This window comes from Danio rerio, chromosome 5, assembly GCF_049306965.1.
Source record: "Danio rerio strain Tuebingen ecotype United States chromosome 5, GRCz12tu, whole genome shotgun sequence".
NCBI lineage: Eukaryota > Metazoa > Chordata > Actinopteri > Cypriniformes > Danionidae > Danio > Danio rerio.
The window spans coordinates 73636375-73651900 of NC_133180.1; the positions used below are offsets into that span (position 1 = coordinate 73636375).

The 15526-nt window shown below is 37.4% G+C and overlaps 1 protein-coding gene across 4 annotated transcripts in view; it reads right to left on the minus strand.

Moving 5' to 3' along the window:
• The window catches only part of zbtb20 (zinc finger and BTB domain containing 20), a 135162-nt gene that overhangs the window by 93178 nt on the left and 26458 nt on the right, over positions 1-15526 (minus strand). The window contains exon 1 of one of the 4 annotated variants that reach the window (XM_068221291.2): positions 10341-10606. The gene's annotated coding sequence lies outside the window, so the exon portion shown is untranslated. 4 annotated transcript variants of the gene reach the window in all.

Here is a 15526-nt window from a genome sequence, read left to right on the forward strand (position 1 = left end):
TAATAATAATAATAATAATAATAATAATAATAATAAACAAACAATAGTCCATTTCACTCTTTGGATTTAAAAATAAGTGAAAAGTTTAGGAATTTAAACACAACTGATAATTTTACACTGAAAATAAATGACAGAACAATAAATAAACAAACAACAATAACAAAAATTAAAAAAAATTATATTTGTCTAATGTAAATCTGCATATTAGCTAAAGGCTGATGTTTGCTTCTGCGTCAAGCGCACGATTGCATAGCCCTCAATGTGGCTGACGGCGATGTGCACCTCCCAAAAAATGTAAGTACACATTGCAACGATGCGTAGCCCAAGCTCTGTGATTGGTCAACTTGGTAATGGAAGTGTGTGAGAGCCGTGAGCCTGATGGAGCAATCGTTTACAAGTGTAAAGTCGTGAGAAGAAACTCCAGGTGGAATCTTTTGTTTTGTGTTTACCTCATGATTAAAGTTTTTTCACGTCCGCCGGTTCCCACCTCTAAATGAGCTAGTTTTACCTACTTGTACATCAAGGTAGCGTTCAGAAAAAGAAACAAAATTCAAAACAATTTTCTTTTCAGCCTAGTCCCTTTATTAATTGGGGTCACCACAACGGAGGAACCACCAGTTCTGGAGGTAATAAAAATAACAACAATAATAATAATAATAATAATAATGGGCGACGCAGTGGCACAGCAGGTAGTGCTGTCACCTCACAGCAAGAAGGTCGCTGGTTTGAGCCTCAGTACTGGTCAGTTTATTTTGATGGTAAAATAAATTCTACCATTTAGAGTTCAAAACTCTTACTGGGATTCATGCAGTGTTCATTTCATCAACGAAAATAAGGGTGAAAAATGTTCATTGCCTATTCACCCTATTCTTTGCCGATGAGCGGGCGCTGCCATTTGAATCTTTTTGGCTCGAGACTTCTGGTCTCATTCACTTCCATTCATTTTTAGACGTTACAAACTGCTTGTTCCGCTGCTTGATGTTGCAAACTGATATTTTCTTATTATATTATTCTACTTGGTCTGTTAAGTAATGCAAACATTTGTTTGTAGAGCGGCGAGGTAGTGGCGCAGTAGGTAGTGCTGTCGCCTCACAGCAAGAACGTTGCTGGTTCGAACCTTGGCTCAGTTGGCGTTTCTGTGAGTTTTCATGTTCTCCCTGCCTTCACGTGTTTCCCCCACAGTCCAAAGACATGCAGTACAGGTGAATCGGGTATGCTAAATTGTCCGTAGTGTATGAGTGTGTGAATGTGTGTGTGGATGTTTCCCCAGAGATGGGTTGCGGCTGAAGGGGCATCCGCTGCGTAAAAACTTGCTGGATAAGTTGGCGGTTCATTCAGCTGTGGTGACCCCGGATTAATAAAGGGACTAAGCCGACAAGCAAATGAATGAATGAATGTTTGTAGAGCAAGTAGTTTGACCGTTTTCTGCCGTTTATTATTCCTAGTCCATAGGCGACTGAATCAGAATCGGAATCGCGAAAACAGACGCATTTTAGAATAAGGTCAATAGCTTGACACAAACACAGCCCTGACAGTCCTGCTCTGATCCACTCATCTAATGAATGAACAGTGCATTATTGTTGATGAAAAAGACTGAAATGAAGTCAAAATGATCAAAAATAACCACCATTCATTTCTGTTATAATCCGCTACATTGCGCTGTTCATTAGATGAGCGGATTGAAAAAAAACTTGCATTCAGTCATATTACTAGCAGCAGCAAACCTGTCAACTTCACCACATTGACTTGACTATCTCTATTGGGAAAGAACTGATCACTTTAGATCGATTGGGATGATTCTGTAAGGGAGTGCGTATCGGCATAAAATATAGTAAACAATCTACAAGCATAGATAGATACAGTAAAGTAATATATACAATTGAAATAAACAGCAATTTATCATTTTCAGAGTCAAACGTTATTTGAAAACAGCAATTGAATATTAAAAATACAAACAATTCAATAAAATTCATTGCTATTAAAGTAAAAAATGATAAAATTACCAACCCAAGCTCATTACTGATTTGTATCCCTATATACAGGTATATACAGGTGGTGTGTGGTGTATACGTCCATACACCACAGCTGCGGGAATAAATACGTAAAATAACAGATTTTTTTTACACTGCATGATAAACCCAACCGATAGTGTTTTCAAAAGTACAGATTGACATGCCCACCGCCTTCCCTTAACCCAACCGACAGTGTTTTCAAAGGTACAGATTAACCTGCCCACCGCTTTCCCTAAACTCAACCGACAGTGTTTTTAAAGGTACAGATTGACCTGCCCACCACCTTCCCTAAACCCAACCAACAGTGTTTTCAAAGGTACAGATTAACCTGCCTACCGCCTTCCCTAAACCCAACTAACAGTGTTTTCAAAAGCAGCGATTGACCTGATCACAACCTTCCGTAAACCCAGCCTCCTGATATTTACCATGTTTTCAGATCTTACCACATTCTCACCCTGTTTATTTTATTCTTTTGCCATTTGTTTTACCCACTATCTAGGAACCATTCTTCGGCAGAATTGAACTCCGTAGCCGCAGTCAACGACTCTCTGCGCCTCAAATTTGTCAACGTACACGGCGAGTTACTGAGCAAACTCGCAACAGCAGAAAAGCCGTCCACATGGAGATAAGTGGTCAGCCTGTTGCGCGAAAATAAAAAGTAGCCATCGGCGCCTTCATACTATTCGTTTTAAAGACGAAATGCAGCTATATGTTTACATAATTAGCGCTCTCCAGAAATGTATACGTGGGTACGTTTTCACAATGAGCCTGTGTTGACAATTACATTGCCTGATTGCTTTTAAAATCAGTCCACAGTCACAGGCCTTAAAAGCACAAGCAAATTATTGAAGTATAATACAACCTCAACATTACATGACCTTTGATATCAATGTTGAAATATTTATGTCAAACCACTTTAATCAATGAAATAAGCATGGGTTTATGTCCATATAGAAAATTAGGATTAAAAAATGATTCTGCACTATTACTAGGTCAGCAAGCAAATTTGGTCTACACGGATAATCAGATTTTGCATAAACGTGTGGAACTTGAGTGCAAGCTCCCATTAAAATAAACAAAGATGTGGAAATCCTTCTTAATTTGGAATTGTTAGACAATATAACCTGTAATCAATCATTCACTTTGAATTAGAAGAGAAAAAAACAACACGGACCATCTTATCATAAGCATATATGGCAGTGAAAAACATATAGGTCAAACACTTCTCGTATGACACGGCTGATGCAAACACCTGAAACCAGGCAGAAAACCATCTACACATTTTCAATCCGTTCATCCTCCGTCCTTTAAGCATTCATACTGTTAATTAGTACTACACCCTTCTTTTCACTGAGGCAAGAGACCTCTTTATTTATCCATATTACTTTTATAACATACTAATAATATGCGCTATTCAAAATTAACGTGAAGTTGCATCCCTAAAGGTACCTTTTTTATTTCATTGCATAAACTATTGTGTAACCGATGCCTGAATTATAATACCACGTCACAAACAACCCTGCAAAACCCGACTTACTTGCAATTAAAAACCAGTCAAGAAAACACTACACAGTAAAATATGCTGGGTTACACACAAATGATTTGTATTGGGTAAAACGTATACATTTTTAAACTAATTTAAGTGGATTGAACATAAAACAATTAAGTTGTCCCTAATAAAACTCAAGAGTTGTGTGGTTCCAGCTCATTTTAAATAAGTAGTTTGAACAAACAGTAAATTTACACTCACTGGCCACTTTATTAGGTACACCTTACTAGCACTGGGTTGGACTCACTTTTGCCTTCAGAAGTGCCTTAATCCATCATGGCATAGATGCAACAAGGTACTGGAAATATTCCTCAGAGATTTTGCTCCATGTTGACATGATAGCATCACAGAGTTGCTGCAGATTTGTTGGCTGCACATTCATGATGCGAATCTCCCATTCCACCACATCTCTCAAATGTGCTCAATTAGATTGAGTTCTGCTGACTGTGGAGGCCATTTGACATGCGTTTAAGGGTGCTTACACACCTGCCTTATTTAGTTTGGTTGAATCGCACTAGAGTTCGTTTTCCCTCTTGGTGCGATTCGTTTGGGCAGGTGTGAATGCAGCAATCGTGCTCGAGTGCGCACCAAAAGCAGACCAAAAAAGCGTACAGAGAGCACCTCTTCAAGCCGGTTTAAACCCTGGAGCGGTTCGTTTGTGGTGAGAATATGATCCGTTCTAAAACAGACCCAACCTCAAAAAGTACTGTGCCTTTTGGACTAATCCAGCTGCTGTAGGCTGATGCGCTGTGCATTAAGGGATATGGAGGATAAATATTTGTTGACAGCGCTTTACCAACAGAAAGAGAGCGAAAAACATTACCTGATGGATCGTTGGTAATATTTCCGCAAGATCACCATGTCGCAGTTTAGCTAAATGAATTCACAACTTCTCCTGAATTGATGTGTGATGCATTAAAGAGCCCATATTATACATGAAATAAGGTCATATCTTGGTTGTAAGGGTCTCCAACAACAGTCTAATATGCATGCAAGGTCAAAAAACACTTTCATGGTCTTATAATCTGCATTTATTTTTATCTAATTATCCCAGCGACTCCTGTATGAATCGTCCAGTGATTCATTTGTTCCCAAACCCCTCCTTAGCGCGAAGCTAATCTGCGCTGATTGGGCCGATGACAGTCTGTCGCGATTGGTCGACTGCCTTCAGTCAGAGAGGGAAATGGCCAATAGCTAATCAGCAATTTAAAAAGTAATCACAGTTCATACACGCTCGATAGTGTAGGCGTGGACTTTAGCTGCCACACTATGGCGAGTGGATAGTGCCACGGATAACCGAACGAAGGAGACAGTCGTGTACTCGCCATACCACACACACACAAAAACACACACACACACCTCCGGATGACAACGCTCCCGCTTCAGCCCGCACCCGCCAGGTTTTAGCCTGAGAACCCGCTCCGTTTTCTGCCCGCCGCGCCCGGTCCCGATAGAGCGGAGAACACAACCAAATATCACCCAGTATACAGTCCAGACAGCCAAGCCAAACACACACACAGCACAAAGTACACAAAGCTCGTTCGTTCGTTCGCTCTCTCTCTCGCTCTCTCTCTCTCTCTCTCCCTCTCTCTCCCCGCGCCAGATTTCTGCGGCGCGGGAATAAATTTCCGAATAAATCGCGGGAGCAGAACTCTAGCACGGAGCTCCATAAACAAACAGCACGCGTCGCGTTTTTAACGTGACTTTGCACGCGATAAGATAATATATCCAGTTAACCTGATACAGTACACGCTGTTACAAGTAACAAATCACAACTAAATACATTTGCAAGCTAGAGTCAACGAGGCAACTTTAACCGCACGTACTTACACTTGAGAAATGTAGGAAGAAACCCATCCTGACGTCCATCAGTTACTCTTTACTGATCCTTCCTTTAACAAACTCAGATGAAGTATTCTTTGTAGCATGTAGCTTCCAGAAGTTTCCAACTGCTTGGTTATAATGCTGATGTTTCATCTTTGGGTAGAGACTCAATATAATGTCCATCTGCAGTGTGACTTCAATCGACCGGCATGTTTGTGTGCGTGTGTTTGTGGGTGTGCGTGTGTTTGTGGGTGTGTGTGTGTGTGTGTCTGGGTTACTGCGTCAGAGGGCGGGGCCTCAGGTTTGAAATCTCCCGGGTTTGCGCGTGCACGTGAAAAACTTTGTTTCGTTCGTACGTCATGGCGAAACACCTAATGAGTCGGTATCAAGGCGACTCGTTTGAAGCACTATGATTCGACTCTTTTATAGATGAATCAACAGTTTTAAACACTGTATTCTTACAGATTTAAGCCTTAGCTGGATACTTCACTTCACTTAGAGCTGTGTTACACACTACATGGAGGGGAATTTTCAAAAACCCATAATATGGGCTCTTTAAAACATTGTTTTCCAGCCTCGCTTCATTCTCGAAATGTATAGCTTGTCTAAAGCAGGGTTACAATCAGTCAGCGCAGTCGTCCCTCCTTAGTAAAAAGCGACATTTTGTGCCTGCTGGTTTGTTTACTTGCGGGAGTTCATTGACATTTTCCCGCACGTGAATTCTGACCAATCGATAAGCAGTTTAGGCAATACATTTAACAACATCTGGCCAATGACAGATGTGGATTTTGTCAGTGCATTTGGTTCTTTCCAACTGGTTCAGACCAAAGCCAGCAGTGTGGTGTGAAAAGGACCTAAAGACGGTGGAAAATGCAACAATGTATCATTTATTGCTCTTGGTCCGGACCAAATGAAGGGGACTACAGATGTAAAAGCACCCTAAGACATGGCGATGCTTTACTGCATACCTCGGTTGTAACGAGTGCTTTTTTTGAGTTACTCAGGGTTTCTGCAGGTTTCACCAAGTTAAAATTAAGACTCTTTAAGACATTTTTAACACCATTAAGAATGAAATATTAGCCCTTAACATGACTAAATGCTTTTTTTCGATTATCACAGTAGGAAAAGATTTTCACTTGACCTATCATAATATTATTATTATAACTTAACTTAAGTGATTTTAACTTAATAATGCAATAATAATAATGTAATAATAAAAAAATGAGGTCAGTAAAAAACGTGAGGTCAGTACCCTCAGTAGTAAATAAATGGAGAACTTTTAAGCAAATGTTACTGTAAGGAAAGTAGTTAAATGCTCTTTTTAATTAAAAAGTTAAAAGTTAAATTAAGATTGGGGTTGTTGGTGATTGTATTAGTGTTAAAGGCCAGATTGGGTAGCTATACATGCAAAGAAAAATTAAGACCTCCTAAAACAAGATTGAAGACCTATAAAACAATATTCCAGTAGATTTAAGACTTTAAGACCTCAAATTTATCTTTTGAGATTTAAGACATTTTAAGACTTTTTAAGACCCCGTGGATAACCTGGTTACTGTTGCCTTTCTATCAGCAGGAACCAGTCAGGCCATTCTCCTCTGACCTCTGGCATCAACAAGGCATTTGCGCCCACAGAACTGCCTCTCACTGGATGTTTCCTTTTTATTAGACCATTCTCTGTAAACCCTAGAGATGGTTGTGTGTGAAAATCCCAGTAGATCAGCAGTTTCTGAAATACTCAGACCAGCTCGCCTGGCACCAACAACCAAGCCACGTTCAAAGTCACTGTAATCACCTTTCTTCCCCATTCTGATGCCCGGTTTGAACTGCAGCAGATCGTCTTGACCATGCCTTCATGCCTGAATGAATTGAGTTGCTGCCATGTGATTGGCTGATTAGAAATTTGCATTAACGAGCAGTTGGACAGGTGTACCTAATAAAGTGGCCTGTAAGGGTTTTTTATATAATAAGATTTATTTTAAGAATAACTAAATGATCAATCAATCTCAGCATTTAATTATATTTGCTCTGATAGTTTGACAGGACTCTACATTAAAAAAAGCACATCAGTAATAAAAAAAAGCTACATTTGCACAAAACAATACCTACATACATTAAGAAATATTACTTTGTGTGATATTATTTATTATATTTACTGTTCAGATGAAAACAAGAAAGATGTATAGCCCATGCAATAGCCAGAGAGAGGTTTTTTTGGCTTCTTGGTGAATCTGAAATCAACACACACGTGCATATACACACATTCATCATGAGATATTAGTAACACTGACTGCACACACACACACACACACACACACACACACACACACACACACACACACACACACACACACACACACACACACACACACACACACACACACACACACTCAGTTGAGGTCTGTCGAGGTGATGGTACACTCTGCCTTAGGTTAGAGGAGTAAATTATGTTAGCATATAAATGCAGACCAGAATGCATGAGAATACACAAAGACAGACAGTGCTAATGAATAAAATATCGCTTTTGTCTTTTGTCTTTTTTCTTTTTCTTTTGGGTTTTGTGCAAACATTCCTCAGCAAGCTAAAACAACCGAGTGTTCGAGCGGTCACCAAATGTGATGGCAAAATATGTGCCATCCTCCTGACGGCATTCATCTTTCCTTTATTTATTTATTCATTTATTTAGCTAGCGTTGATTTGGGCTTGAATAGGAGGCTTCGCTAAATGTAGAGCAACTGCTTTTGGGGAGCCTTTTAACATGGAACAAACGCACAAATTGAGTACAGGACGCACATTAATGGAGAGGGAGGAAAAAGGAATAATAATTAAAACAGTTTGTGATTGTCTGGGAGGAAAAAATACAGAGCTCAAAAGTATTAAAAGCGTTCAAATGCTTAAGAAGACAAATTCCTGCAAAATAAGAACTCGTTGGCATATTTATATTTGGCCATGTCTTATTTTGCATGGATATTTGTACGACAGTAGTCAAAAACACAGTGTATGGGTCAAAATTAACTATTTTTTATGCCAAAAATTGCTTGAATTAGGGCTGCAAGATATTGGAAAAAAATCTAATATTGCAATATTTTTGTATACTGTGATATATGAATACAATTTAAATAGATGTGTTGAATAACTATAGAAGAAAATTGATAATTTTAGACTGATTGGGATGATTTTGGGGGGGGGGGGGCTCCATATGCATAAAATATAAGAAACAAGCTTACAAGCTTAAAGCATAGACAAACAAGCCTACAAGTATATCTGATAATATTTTTTCTTCTGGAGAAAGTCTTACTTGATTTATTTTGGCTAGAATGAAAGCAGTTAAAAAATTTTAAACACAATTTTAAGGTAAACATTATTAGCCACTATTAGCTATATATTTTTTTCAATATTCTACAGAACAAACCATCACTATACAATAACTTGCCTAATTACCCTAATCTGCCTAGTTACCCTAATTAACCCAGTTAAGCCTTTAAATGTCACTTTAAGCTGTATAGAAGTGTCTTGAAAAATATCTAGTCTAATATTATTTACTGTCATCATGGCAAAGAGAAAATAAATCAGTTATTAGAGATGAGTTATTAAAACTAATATGTTTAGAAATGTGAAAAAATCTTCCTTCCGTTAAACAGAAATTGGGGGGAAAAATAGGGGGGCTAATAATTCTGACTTCAAATACTGTATATTCCCTTTGCTTAAAAACGTTCTTTTCTATGTTTAAACTCCTTCATTTTCTGTTTTTGAGATTTGCATTATTTAAAAAATATTGTGCTAAATACTTTATTTGTTATTTGCAAAACTTTTTTTATGTTGCAAGTACAGTTGAAATCAGAATTATTAGCCCCCCTGAATTATTAGACCGCTTGTTTATTTTTTCCCCAATTTCTGTTTAATGGAGAGAAGATTCTTTCAACACATTTCTAAACATAATAGTTTTAATAACTCATTTCTTATAACTGATTTATTTTATCTTTGTCATGATGACAGTAAATAATATTTTACTAGATATTTTTCAAGACACTTCTATACAGCTTAAAGTGACATTTAAAGGCTTAACTAGGTTAACTAGGTTAACTAGGCAGGTTAGGGTAAGTTATTGTATAACCATGGTTTGTTCTGTAGATTATCGAGAAAAAATATAGCTTAAAGGGGCTAATAATTTTGTCCCAAAAATGGTGTTTAAAAAATTAATAGCGGCTTTTATTCTAGCCAGAGTAAAACAAATAAGACTTTTTCCAGAAGAAAAAATATTATCAGACACACAGTGAAAATTTCCTTGCTCTGTTACACATAATTTGGAAAATATATATATAAAAAAAAAAAAAAAACATATGAAGGGGGCTAATAATTCTGACTTCAACTGTATATACGGCCCTAGAGTAACTCCATAGATTTTTTGTTCCAATATTTTGTAAACTTTTGTAAATAGATCAAAACTTAATTTTTAATTAACATTTATACAGCTTTAAATGAGATTTTCACAGTATTTAAATTTTATATTACATTTACATTTTATTTGAATTAAAACAATTCAAATGCAAAACATAGGAAGGCAAATTCCTACAAAAACAAACCTTCGAAACAAGAACAAGAACATGTTGACATATTTATATGTGTCCCTGTCGAATAATGCAATATGCAAAAATACATTGTATGTGTCAAAATTAACATCTCTGCCATGCCAAAGATCATCTGAATATTAAGTAAGGATCACAGCACTGTATATATCAAAACTTTATTTTGTATCTGACAACATGCACTTCATTTCCAACCATAAGGATCATTTTCTCCGTATTTTTATTTCATGCATTAAAAGCATTCACATGCAAAACACAGGAAGCCAGAATCCAACAAAAACAAGACTATCATCATCCGTTTCTAAAGCACACAGATAGTGCGGTAAACAAATGTGTCGAAAAAAACAACAAACCCATGTTAAACATCCTGACCTGTTCAGACTGATCCCAGGTGAGCTTGCAGGCGACTCCGTGTGCATTTTAGATGCCCAAAAAGTGTGTGCCGATTTACACCAAAAGCTGTTTTTGTGGACATGCTCTTCAACCCTCTGAATCTTCTGCGTCTGATTTCTCAAATGTGATTCCGGCACGTGAAAAACAAGGAAGTGAAATGCAGCCAGTCGAATGCTCTGCACTTCCTTTACAACAACACGCCAGGCCTGACCTGAAACGACCCCGCGCTCCTTAGGCAAAGTGCCAAGAAAGTCTTCCGGAGAGAAGCTTAAATTGCGCGTTTATGGCCTATTGCCATGTAATCATAAAGTTATGCATGTTCCTGCTTTATCTGAAGCTCTTCTTCTTGTTTTGCTGTCAAATTAGTGCTGTTATAATATAGTTGTCATTACGCAGACCTGCTGCTTTGGATTTTTTTAGTTCGTTTGACCTTACTTTGCGAACACTACAGTGATGGATTTTTATTTTTGTGTGGTTTTGTTTTGTTTTGTTCAATGACATTTTTGCTTCTGACTATCGCAAAAGGTAAATGGCACTTCTGAGTCACCGCTTATTAACCGTCCCATTTCTGATGCTTTTGTGCAAATGACTGCTAATTGGCTTGCTGGGTATTAGTGTTCAATCAAATGCCACTTATTAGAAGAATATATAGGGATAGACGCATATGATATGGAGTTTTTACTTAAGGTTTGTGTCTCACTTCTAGTCCAAACATCTAAAAAGTCTTAAAGGTGCAGTAGGTGATCGTCTTCAGAAGCATTTTTTGTTGTGCTGGTTGAAAGTCTCTTCACAGTCTAATAGTAATGATTACAGTAAATAATCATCTAAATGTGTTTATATGTATTTTTATATTTTGGGTAAGGCATAAAACTAAAAAATGTTCATCCAATTAAATAGAGTCAGACCGACATCTCATAATTCCGATAAGTAGCCCAATCTGTCTGCCAGCAAATGCAGATTTGAACAACTGCTCAGCCTTTTGTATGCAGCTCCGCCGCGCGTTCACGAGAGAAAGAGCACGCGCGCAATCTGTAAAAACCTGCTGAATCAAAATTTTTTTAAAACCTGATCAATATTGGAGTTACTTTTGCACGCTAGAGAAAGGATGACACAATGGTTGAAGGATTTCTCTTTCACAGGTAATGTTCTGTTTTAAAACTGTTTTAGCTTCATGCAAAGCTGATGTAACGTTACATATATACATATATAACGTACATATATATATATACACATATATATATATATATATATATATATATATATATATATATATATACATATATATATATATATATACATATATATATACATATATATATATATACATATATATACATATATATATATATACATATATATACATATATATATATATATATATATATATATATATATATATATATATATATATATATATATATACATACATATATATAAATTAATATAAAAATATGTTTTTTTTTGCTTTTCTTTGAAATATTTTTCAATTAAAACAACAAATACACTTAAAAAATTGAATGGTATTTGTTCAAACTACTACTTATTTAAAATAAGCCTAAACAACACATTTCTTGAATTTTTTTTTTTGGGACAACTTAATAGTTTACTAAATTTGTAAAATCTAACTAGTTCACTTAATTCATTTATCTTTTAAAAAGCTACTTAAAGCTCATCTTTTTAGGACTGTTTTTAATTTGTGATATCTTTCATTCCTAGTGTGTTTTTTATTGTATTTTTGTTGTTTACTGTGCTTTGTTGTTTTTACTTTCTTGTAAGCGCTTTGGTTTTTTAGAAAAGCGTGCTATAAATTAAATATTATTATTATTATTATTATTATTATGTTGTCCCAACACAGATTAATTGTATGGAACCAAGCATCTTTACAGTGCACACTATTAGCATGAAGCAATAAACTTATTCAAAATAGTAAACATACTCCGTATATATTGAAGCACGGTGGTGCAGTGAAAAGCACAATTGCCTCAGAAGTTCGCTGGTTGGAGCCCCGGCTGGTTCAGTTAGCATTTTTGTGAAGAGTTTGCATGTTCTCCCTGTGTCGGCGTGGGCTTCCTCCGGGTGCTCCGGTTTCCCCCACAAGCCCAAAAGCATGTGCTATAGGTGTATTGGGTTAGATAAGTTCTGTAGTGTATGTGTGTAAATGCGTGTGTATGGAAGTTTCCCAGTGATGGGTTGCAGCTGGAAGGGCATCCGCTGCATAAAAACGAAGTCGGCAGTTCATTCCGCTGTGGCGACCCCAGATTAATAAAGAGACTAAGCCGAAAATAAAATGAATAAATGAATGAATGACTCCGTATATATAAGAACTATGCGTGCAAACGTCGAATTATTACATTGAAATTAATATGTCAGTTCTGCTTATATTCTTCCCAGTGTAACCAAAATTCTACAACTGATTCGAAAGGACTCTCTTGGCACTTATAACACACAATACTTAAATATGATGCATTTATTCCAAATAACGCTCATTCATTTGAATAGATATCTCAAGCATTATACACATGGGAACTGATTGCAATTCCATACCATTTGCCCCCCTTCATTAAAGTGCAAATCCCTATGTTAATTTACAGCGGCCTTTATGCATTTTGCTCATTTTTAAGGCAACCCTTAAGTCATTTCTTTTAACTGTAGCTGAATTGCATTATATTTGGTTTAAAAATATAAAAGGAGGAGGAAAAAAGGAGCCCTGTGAAAGCCAGTTTTTATATGCTGATTTAACTGAATATATCACAAAGATAGTTTCAAGATGGACCATTTGACTGTTCATGTGACGGTCTTCAAATCATTTGAACCCCGGGGCAGATATTGGTACAATTACAGTCTTATCATGTTGGTGCAGATGTCCATGGCAACTGCCAAATTAAAAAAAAAAAAAAAGAGAGAAAAGAAATCTAAAAAAAAAAAAAAGGGGGATCGCCGGTAGAAACAGGAAGTCATGAGAATCCTTAAAAAGATCAGAGCGGCGATACACCCACTAGTGCTTCGCTTTGCACTCGACCTCCAGTCTGCTAGGCAAAAAAAAAAAAACAGATCCACTCTGCATGGCATCAATAGGGAATGTCAATGTTTGGATTAAAAATGATGCCTTGCTTTTTGGTTGTGTATTGTATATCTTATGCTAATCACACTTCAGACAATAAAAATGGACTCTGGATTCACTTACTGAGGGTTCAAGACATGTATAAACTGTAGCCGGTTTTCTGGATGTTATTACAGACCTATTGCAACAGCAGCAATCAGCGTTTTCGAATCAATGCATGTTGGAAATGTCTAAAAGCCTCGTTTATAATGTGAAAGTCAACATGCATCATATTATCAAAACTGACCGGGTCGCTTTCTAAATAGATACTTTTCTGAACAATCAGTGCAAAAGAAATGCATCTCTAATCACAACTCGATCTGCTTTTGAAACAAATTTGGGTTGTTTCTGATGCCACCCGGCCTGCGCGGGCGGGAGAAATAATGTCAGCCGTTCAGGCACTACAATTGAAGGGAGTACGGCTTTTCAAAAACAATGCATATAAGAATATTAAAGCTTTTGTGTTCACTGGCGAACTGCTAACCTTTCATATAAGAGGTGCTGTATTATACACTCACCGGCCACTTTATTAGGTACACCTGTCCAACAGCTTGTAATGCAAATTTCATTGCATTGAAATGCATTTAGGCATGTAGACATGGTCAAGACGATCTGCTGCGGTTCAAACCGAGCATCGGAATGGGGAAGAGAGGTGATTTAAGCGACTTTGAATGTGGCATGGTTGTTGGTGCCAGCTGAGTATTTCAGAAACTGCTGATCTACTGGGATTTTCACGCACAACCATGTCTAGAGTTTATGGAGAAGGGTCTGAAAAAGAGAAAATATCCAGTGAGCGGCAGTTCTGTGGGCGCAAATGCCTTGTTGATGCCAGAGGTCAGAGGAGAATGGCCAGACTGGTTCCAGCTGATAGAGAGGCAAACAGTAACTCAAATAACCACTCATTATGACCGAGGTCTGCAGAAGAGCATCTCTGAACACACAACACGTCCAACCTTGAGGCGGATGGGCTACAGCAGCAGAAAACCACACCGGGTGCCGCTCCTGTCAACTAAGAACAGGAAACTGAGGCTACAATTCACACAGGCTCACCAAAATTAAACAATTGAAGATTGGAGAAAAGTTGCCTGGACTGATACGTCTCCATACTGTGACATTCGGATGGTCAGGTCAGAATTTGGTATCAACAACATGAAAGCATGGTCCATCCTGCCTTGTATCAATATTTATTTAGACACACTTTGGGCCCATTAGTACCAATTAAGCATTATGTAAATGCCACAGCCAACCTGAGTATTGTTGCTGACAGTGTTCAACCCTTTATGACCACAATGTAGACATCTTCTGATGGCTACTTCCAGCAGGATAACCCACCATGTCATAAAGCGTAAATCATCTCAGACTGGTTTCTTAAACATGACAATATGTTCACTGTACTCAAATGGCCTCCACAGTCAGCAGATCTCAATCCAATAGAGCTCCTTTGGGATGTGGTGAAACATGAGATTCTAATCATGGACGTGCAGCCGACAAATCTGCAGCAACTGCGTGATGCTATCATGTTAATATGGAGCAAAATCTCTGAGGAATATTTCCAGTAGCTTGTTGAAAGCAAAAGGGGGTCCAACCTAGTAGTAGTACGGTGTACCTAATAAAGTGGCCAGTGAGTGTATGTAATAATGTTTATTGATTATGATTTTTTTTTTTTTATGTGAACAGCTTGTATGAAACTTAAAAAAAACTAGACCTTACTTTCCGCATTGTATATTTGTTGGACTCTGCTCAATCAAAAGGATGGGATATGACAACTGAATTTATTCATTCATTCATTTATTCATTCATTTTCCTTTGGCTTAGTTTCTATTTTAGAAGTCGCCACAGTGAAATGAACCATCAACTATTCCAGCATATGTTTCAAGCAACAGATATTCTTCCAGCTGCAACACACACAAACACACACACACACACTACGGTCAATTTACTTCACCTTATAGGGGGTCACCACAGTGGAATGAACCACCAGCTATTCAAGCATATGTTTTAAACAGTGGATGCCCTTTCAGCTACAACCCAGTTCTGGGAAACATCCATACACGCTTATACACTA